We start from the raw sequence: 7,181 nt of genomic DNA, 5'->3' as shown, positions 1-7,181 counted from the left end.
AAATACACACCAATCAGTCATATATTTTTCACATCAGAAAAATCATAGAAACTGATTCTGTTTTGAGAGACTATGAATGCCTTGCAATTTTGCCAAGGTAAAGGTGCAAGGGATGTGGTCATATCGGAATAATGGAACGCATGACTAAAGGCCTGCTAATTTAAGTTAAAGGAGGCATATGGATAGTTATTGGGAGAAGTGAGAGTTAGAAATATTTTCTATAAGTTTAAACTTTTCTACTCTGTCATAAGGTCTCTATGACTTACCCTCTTATGCTACATTTTCCAATTTCAAATTTTGTAGAGGGGAGAGCGGTGGCTCTGTCGGATGAGCATTAGACTGTGAATCACAAGGTTGGTGAGCCCACTAGTCTCTCTGCAAAACAAAGATAAGGCTTTCTGCTCCCCTAAAGATTACAGGGTCACTATGATTCTAATCCTTCTTGATGGCACTTAATAACAACAACTTCATAAAAGAGTGCCTAAAGTGTAAGTAAAAAACCATTGCTACTAAGGTTCTCCGACGGCACTTAACAACAACAACAACTAAGGTTCTAGTTTATACATACACAGGTTTATTCCAAGCAAAACACACTTAAACATGTATTTGTGATTAGTGGATAGTGGCGCACAAGTTCTGTTACTAATACACCTGTCTTAGTCTCCTTAGGAAGTCTTCAAAAATGAAAAAGCCCAATCAAAGCAGTGGCTTCCAAAGAGATCGTCTAGGTCAGCCAAATTCAAGGCAGAGAGATCAGTTCAGAAGGTAAAGTTTCTGTTTAAGATTAATCTATCAAAAGAAAAATCTTGATAGATTTTCCTGAAGGACACAGGACAACCGTGGGGGTTTATAAAGAAATGTTAAGAAACTTGAAAAGTGTATTGGTAAGAAAAAGGCCAGAAAAATTTCACTGAGGATTTTTTTCCCCCATCACAACAATGTACCTTCTCATTCCCCAATGGAAGTAAGGGCTATCCTGTGAGAAATCTGCTAGCCAACTTTACTCCACCCACCCTACAGTCCTGCTCTTGCCCCAACTCAAAAAACAGTTCTAGGAATGCAATTTGAGTCCCTTGAGAAGGCCAAAACTGCCATTTTGATGTGGGGTAAATCAGAGTGCAGAATTCTTTGGGGAAGAGTTAAAGGGATGGAAACACTGTCTTCAGAAGTTCAGAACCCTATATAGAGGACATGCTGAAGAACAATAGTTTCATATTTTGACATTTTTGTTGAAGATACGTTTTTATGATTTTGTAGCAGTATTTTTTAATTGCTCTGGTAAAAATTGTTTTTACCAAAATAACGCTAGCTAAATTGAAAGTTGATGAAAATAGCCCTTGTAGTAGAGAAGAAAAGAGATTTTTTTGAGTGAAAGCACCCCTTTTTGTTGTTGTTGTTAGGTGCCTTCAAGTCAGTACCGATTCATAACTGCCCTATGCACAACATAACAAAACACTGCCCTATCCTGGGCCAACCTCACAATCGTTGCTATGCTTGAGCCCATTGATGCTGCCATTTTGCCAATTCATCTCGCTGGGGGTCTTCCTCTTTTTCGCTGACCCTCTACCTTACCAACATGTTTAAATTTCATTCAGAATCACAAATATTGTTTGAGAAATCATAAAGAGGGATATGTTACTTTTTAGTTGGGAGTGGGAATAGTTGTACTTACCAAATTAGTAATTTCTGAAAAATGAAATCAATCTTAGATATCTTTTCTAAGTTTTACTAAGTGTATTGAGAGACGTAATCGAAAATGAAGCAAAAGGAAATTGAAGTTAAAGGAAACTGAGGTTGGGAAGAGATGCTCTGGGCTAGGCTTGGGAAATGTCAAAGAATTATCTGAGCCTTGTTTCTTCACAGTCAGAGTAGTTATTTCCCACTTATACTTGTAAATTTTCTGTCTTCAAAATAAGCTATCTTCCTTCTATTTAGTGCTTGGTTTTTGTTTTTTTGTTAATAACTTTTTAACACTCATTTCTAAAGTGTCCCAAAACAAATTAACTAAAACAAAACCCCATTGCCCTGGAGTTGATTACCACTCAGAGCAGCCAGGCAGGACACAGAAGAACTGCCCCATAGGATTTCCAAGGTTATAAATCTTTATGGAAGCAGGTGGCCATAGCATTCTCCCATAGAGCAACTGGTGGGTTCCAAATGACAACCGTAAGGTAGTAGTTGTTGTTGTTAAGTACTGTAGAGCTGGTTCCGACTCACAGGGACCGTATATAAAGTTGCCAAGGAGCAGCTGGTGGCTTTGAACCACCAACCTGTGGTTAGCAGTCCAGTGTTATCCTCCAGTGCCACATCTAAGCTCTTAACCACTACACCAACAGGGCTCTTTCTGAAAGTGTAGGATGTACAAATAATAATAATAAAATAGAAATGTGATCGATTACTTTCTTAAGTAATTTACTTGGGAAGCCATATCTGGCAAAGGTTTTTTGTTTTGTTTTAGCCTTCCATACATTACAGTACTTACGGAGCTCTGGTAGCTTAGTGGCTACAAGTTGTACTGCTAACTGCAAGGTCAGCCTTAGAAACCCCTCCACAGGGTTGTTATTAGTCAGAATTGACTCCACAGCACAAAATCACCACTACCACCACCACTTTATGATACTTAGAATTATATAATCAATTAATTGTAAGCCATTTTGGTCTTTATTCTAAACATGAGAAAGGTGATTTCCTAAAAATTGTGGATTTATCAACGTCACAGAAAAATAGGAGGACCTAGGCTGGAAATCTAATGCTAATACTTGTACTCTAGGACTAGTATGGGTTTAGTTATAGCACACTGTGATGAGTTAATAGACTTTGAACACAGTCCTATTTACTTTTTCAATGTATTTCTCATAGCAAATATGTAAGGAAAATGCTGGTGATGGAGACAAATGATACACTATTTTGCATACATTATGGTTTCATGAAATAAAACAAAAAGAAAAATATTGAATTTATTTGTAAAAAAGATAAACTGGAAAGGCATGAGTTAATTGTCAATATCAGTTGTGTTTTGTGAAAATGCAGGTAAATTTTGATATTTTTAAAACTTTTATTATTATCTGCTTCAAAATTTGTTGTTGTTGTTGTTAAGTGCCATCGTGTCTGTTCCGACTAATGGTGACCCTGTATAGGGTTTCCAAGGATTGACCAATGATTTTGAACCATTGACCATGGTTCAAACCAACCATGCAGTCCAGTCCTTATCCTACAAAGCCACACCAGAACTCAAAATTTATTTGCCATATAATAAGCTGCACATACTTAAAGATATAATTTGATGAATTTTTGACATATATGTGTACAAAAATCATCACAATGATCTTGTTAATTAACCTATACATCTCCCCCCCAATTTTTCTTGGGCCTTTTAAAATCTAATCCCCAGGCGAGAAACCAGAGATGGGCTGCATGTCACTATACATTTGTCAGCATTTCCTAGAATTTTATACAAAGGGGATTACGTCATCTATGCTTTTGCTCGTTCCTCCTATTTCACTAAACAGCATTATTTTGAGATTTATCCATGACTTTGTATTTATCAAGGAGCCCAGTAGGCACATTAGGTTGTTTCAGATGCGAACCATAAGAAAGTTTGGTGATTTGAACCCACCAGCTGCTCCACTAGTATTCAAGACCTGAGGAGTTGGGGATTTATAATCATGACCATGTTTTCCACAGCCTGGAAGGGTGCTCTTTTTCTCTCACTGCTAAGGGAAGAGTATTCCCAGAGTAGCTCTGGGATCGTGTACCCAGAACCATTGGAAAGTAACAAGGATGTGATAAATTCCCTACAGTTGGATCAGCCTAATTATCCACATCTTTGTGTGAGAAAGAACCTAATGCAGGAGAAAAAACATCAGACTTGTGTGAAACCAATGGCCTCATTTGGAACTATAACAGAAAATTTTCTTTAGTCTTTCTTGAGCTCACACTGCAAGAATCAAAATTAGTTTACAAATTAAATATAGACTCTTCCGGAAAGGGAATTCTAAGATACGACCACAAGATGGCAGGATGCACATACAACATTTAGAAATCAGATGCAAAATGAAACATTTAGACTGAAAGGGATCATGGCTGCCCTCCTGTTTAATTCCAAGTATATTCTCTATGTTTAAAATCAGATGTCATTCATTTAAATGTATCTGATGTGTGTAAAACGTCTGCATTCATTGGCAAAATGTTGCAAACATCAGGAGCTTCTTTTAAAAGACATTGTTGTTGTTATGTGCCGTCAAGTCGTGTCTGACCCATAGCGATCCTGTATAGGGTTTCCAAGGAGCAGCTGGTGAGTTTGGACTTCGCAGTCCAGAGCGTTAACCCACAGTACCACACCCGGACTCCTTTACAGACATAAATTAATTAAATTATGAAAAATTTGATATTATTTAGTAGACAATTGCTTAATGACTTTAAATGAAACCTCGTCATCTCTGGAGAGTCATGAGCATTTTTTAATTTGGAAATCCTCAACTATAAGAATTTACTATTGCCAGGTATTCAAACTTTTGCAGAATGTTTAGCATATGCTCCGATGTTTATGTTTTATCACTTTACATTTACAACATACCTCTAAAATGAGATTTATTCCTTCTTTACAAGTGAATAAACAGAGTGCAAAAACTTCAAGTGAACTTTGCATGGTCGCACAAAAAGAAAGAAAAACAGATCCTTGAACATCTACTTGCAAGGTTCAGAGGCAGAAAAGCATGTGCCATGAGAGGGAGAAATAATAAGAAGTTATTAAAAGAAGGCATAAAATTCAGATATTGAAATAAGGACAGAATGTGTTAGAGAGAAGAGGCCACAGCATGACAGAATATCTCAGAAAAAATTTTAAAGAATTTCTTCCTTATAACTGAAACCAAGATACTCTTTTCCATAATAAATAATGCGCAGTAATATATAGTCCTACTATCTGATATGCACATGATATTGCTGCACAAGACCTTTTTAAAGTGTTGAAGAGCAAAGATATCAGTTTGAGGACTAAGGTGCGCCTGACCCAAGCTATGATTTCGATAACCTCACACGCATGCGAAATATGTGAATAAGGAAGGCCGTAGAAGAATTGATGCTTTTGAGTTATGGTGTTAGAGGAGAATATTGAAAGTACCATGGGCTGCCAAAAGAAACAACAGATCTGTGTTGGAAGAAGTGCAGCCAGAGTGCTTCTTGGGGGTCCGGGATGGCCAAACTTTGTCTCTCATACTTTGGACATATTGTCATGAGGGACCAGTCTCTGGAGAAGGACATCATGTTTGGTAAGGTGGAGGGTCTGAGCAAAAGAGGAAGACCCCCAACAAGATGGATTGGCACAGCGGCAGCATCAATGGGGTCAAGCATGGCAACAATTGTGAAGTTGGCCCAGGACCAGGCAGTGCTTCATTCTGTTTGCATAAGGTCACTGTGAGTCCGTACTGACTTGACAGCACCTAACAACAACAACAACATGAGCAAAATACAACCACTCTTTTGTCAGTTTGTTGTAGTGTGGTAGCTTGTAAGTTGCTGTGATGCTGGAAGCTGTGCAACTGGTATTTTAAATATAAGGCAACTTTCTTCCAGTAGAAATCTGTATCAAGCAAAATACCAAAACTTGAAGCTATTGTATCTTGACATACCCTCCAAAACTGCAAGGTTTGTACATTTCTGAAGATGGTCTTCCAATGCCTATCCCTTCATCCCTAAATTTTGTGCTCTTCAACTTACACTGCATCAAAAGAGCAATTTTGGCATCCTCCAGGGACTCAAATCAGGTGCTATTTCAATATATTCTTCGAGTTGGTGAAATAAAAAAATAAAAAATAAAAAAGTCTGAAGGGGCAAGGTCAGGCCTTCAGGGTTTGTGGAGTCAGGCTCTCCATGAAATTGTAGTCAATCAGTACTTGCTACTCTTGAAGAAAGAGCAGGTGTATTGTCACTACAGGGGGGAAAAAAAAATTCCTCAGCACAACTTTTCTGACCTTTTTCTCTCAATACAGTTTTCAATTGTTTACATTTTTCTAAGTCCCTGTGATCATCCTGTATCTTCCAAGAAAATTGACTGTTGTAATTTGTTACAATTCTTGGTCCCTTTCTAATGCATTCTGACTGAATTCTTCTAACAACTTGTCCACTCAATTCATTCTAGCTGTTTTTACAACTGCTTTGCTCTGCACCACATCCTTTTGAATTATTCATTCCAATATATATATGTATATTCATTTCTAATAATTTCAAGTTTTTATGATTTGGCACTGCTTCATCCTAATTCAGATTTTCATTATATTTATTCCTCTGTTGAAATTTGTTGTGTTTGTCTTGAATTATCTTTTTTTTTAACAAAATAGCTTTGCTTCCTTTGATGTTTGTTGTTCCATTTTTAGTTTTCCTCTCGTATTGCTAGAGTTCCTGATTACTGGCTTTTCTTCCACTCAATATAGCTGTTGCCTTGGTTAGCAATATATGCAGGGGTAAGACAAAGTTGGGCCCTAATTTTAGTTCTTGATGCTTTCATGCTACCAAGAAAAAAGATGGCATCAATTCTCTGAGCCCTTCATGTGGTAGCTGGTAGTCTGCTCTCCATTCCTGTATCCACACAGTTGCTACGACTTCAGGAATGTTTGTTACTGCTCTACAGACTCCTTTTTCATTACTGAGGGCTAGGGGCTGCCTCACCTAAGGGTACTCATTTTCTTTTATTTTTATATTCATTATAAAGTCATTTGATGAATGAACAAATGAATCAAAAAAGAAGCTAAAATAAACGTGAATTTTTAAATAGGAGAGCAAAAGTTTCTACCACAAAGAGAAGAATATGAAAGTAAGAGAAAATAAATTATTTGTGTTTCTACCACAAAGAGAAGAATATGAAAGTAAAAGAAAATAAAAATAAACTCTAGCATTATGTAGTTTATTTTCATTTTATTTTATCATTTTCCTTTGTCTTTTTTCCCATCCCTTCACTCAGCATACTGTTCTCTAGGTTCATCTATGTCATGAGGTATTTCAAAGATACATTACTATTCTTTCACACTGCATAGTATTTTATTGTGTGTGTGTGTGTGTTATAGCTTGTTGATCAATTCTACCATTAAAGGGTATATATGTTGTTTCCATCGTTTTGCTATTGTGAATAGCACTTTATTCAATATTTCTTTTTTGTAATGTTTTATTGTGAATGATGTGATAGT

Source organism: Chrysochloris asiatica, unplaced genomic scaffold (assembly GCF_000296735.1).
Source record: "Chrysochloris asiatica unplaced genomic scaffold, ChrAsi1.0 scaffold00038, whole genome shotgun sequence".
In the NCBI taxonomy this organism is placed as follows: domain Eukaryota; kingdom Metazoa; phylum Chordata; class Mammalia; order Afrosoricida; family Chrysochloridae; genus Chrysochloris; species Chrysochloris asiatica.
The sequence above is the reverse complement of the archived record's forward strand: the minus strand, read 5'-3'. Positions refer to the sequence as shown.